The sequence below is a fragment of the Oncorhynchus keta genome, chromosome 4 (assembly GCF_023373465.1).
Source record: "Oncorhynchus keta strain PuntledgeMale-10-30-2019 chromosome 4, Oket_V2, whole genome shotgun sequence".
NCBI lineage: Eukaryota > Metazoa > Chordata > Actinopteri > Salmoniformes > Salmonidae > Oncorhynchus > Oncorhynchus keta.
In genome coordinates, this window is record NC_068424.1 from 6257282 (window position 1) to 6259781 (window position 2500).

Consider the following 2500-nt stretch of genomic DNA (forward strand, 5'->3'; position numbering starts at 1 on the left):
GGGGGTGGGTGTTTAATGAGTCTCCACTGCTGGGTGGACACACACACACACACACACTACTGCTGGGGGTGTGTGTGTTTAATGAGTCTCCACTGCTGGGGGGTGTGTGTTTAATGAGTCTCCACTGCTGGGGGGGTGTGTGTGTGTTTAATGAGTCTCCACTGCTGGGGGTGTGTGTGTGTGTGTGTGTGTGTGTGTGTGTGTGTGTTTAATGAGTCTCCACTGCTGGGGGTGTGTGTGTTTAATGAGTCTCCACTGCTGGGGGTGTGTGTGTGTGTGTGTGTGTGTGTGTGTGTGTGTGTGTGTGTAATGAGTCTCCACTGCTGGGGGTGTGTGTGTGTGTGTGTGTGTGTGTGTGTGTGTGTGTTTAATGAGTCTCCACTGCTGGGGGTGTGTGTGTGTGTTTAATGAGTCTCTATTGCTGGGGGGGTGTGTGTGTTTAATGAGTCTCCACTGCTGCCTACTCCATGTGCCTTCCCCCCCTGCACACACACACACACACAATCACACAAACACACAATCACACACACACACACACAATCACACAATCACACACAATCACACAAACACACAATCACACACACACACAATCACACAATCACACAAACACACAATCACACAATCACACACACACACACACACACACACACACACACACACACACACACACACACACACACACACACACACACACACACATCACACAATCACACAAACACACAATCACACAATCACACACAATCACACAATCACACACACACACACACACACACACACACACACACACACACACACACACACACACACACACACACACACACACACACACACACACACACACAATCACACAAACACACAAACACACAATCACACACACACAATCACACACACACACACACACACACACACACACACACACACACACACACACACACACACACACACACACACACACACACACACACACACACACACACACAATCACACAATCACACAAACACACAATCACACAATCACACACACACAATCACACAATCACACACACACACACACACACACACACACACACACACACACACACACACACACACACACACACACACACACACACACACACACACAATCACACAAACACACAAACACACAATCACACACACACAATCACACACACACACACACACACACACACACACACACACACACACACACACACACACACACACACACAAACACACAATCACACAATCACACAAACACACAATCACAGTATCCCTTCTTTCTTTTCTCTCCAAAACTCTTGAACGTGCCGTCCTTGGCCAGCTCTCCCGCTATCTCTCTCAGAATGACCTTCTTGATCCAAATCAGTCAGGTTTCAAGACTAGTCATTCAACTGAGACTGCTCTTCTCTGTATCACGGAGGCGCTCCGCACTGCTAAAGCTAACTCTCTCTCCTCTGCTCTCATCCTTCTAGACCTATCGGCTGCCTTCGATACTGTGAACCATCAGATCCTCCTCTCCACCCCTCTCCGAGTTGGGCATCTCCGGCGCGGCCCACGCTTGGATTGCGTCCTACCTGACAGGTCGCTCCTACCAGGTGGCGTGGCGAGAATCTGTCTCCTCACCACGCGCTCTCACCACTGGTGTCCCCAGGGCTCTGTTCTAGGCCCTCTCCTATTCTCGCTATACACCAAGTCACTTGGCTCTGTCATAACCTCACATGGTCTCTCCTATCATTGCTATGCAGACGACACACAATTAATCTTCTCCTTTCCCCTTCTGATGACCAGGTGGCGAATCGCATTTCTGCATGTCTGGCAGACATATCAGTGTGGATGACGGATCACCACCTCAAGCTGAACCTCGGCAAGACGGAGCTGCTCTTCCTCCCGGGAAGGACTGCCCGTTCCATGATCTCGCCATCACGGTTGACAACTCCATTGTGTCCTCCTCCCAGAGCGCTAAGAACCTTGGCGTGATCCTGGACAACACCCTGTCGTTCTCAACTAACATCAAGGCGGTGGCCCGTTCCTGTAGGTTCATGCTCTACAACATCCGCAGAGTACGACCCTGCCTCACACAGGAAGCGGCGCAGGTCCTAATCCAGGCACTTGTCATCTCCCGTCTGGATTACTGCAACTCGCTGTTGGCTGGGCTCCCTGCCTGTGCCATTAAACCCCTACAACTCATCCAGAACGCCGCAGCCCGTCTGGTGTTCAACCTTCCCAAGTTCTCTCACGTCACCCCGCTCCTCCGCTCTCTCCACTGGCTTCCAGTTGAAGCTCTCATCCGCTACAAGACCATGGTGCTTGCCTACGGAGCTGTGAGGGGAACGGCACCTCAGTACCTCCAGGCTCTGATCAGGCCCTACACCCAAACAAGGGCACTGCGTTCATCCACCTCTGGCCTGCTCGCCTCCCTACCACTGAGGAAGTACAGTTCCCGCTCAGCCCAGTCAAAACTGTTCGCTGCTCTGGCTCCCCAATGGTGGAACAAACTCCCT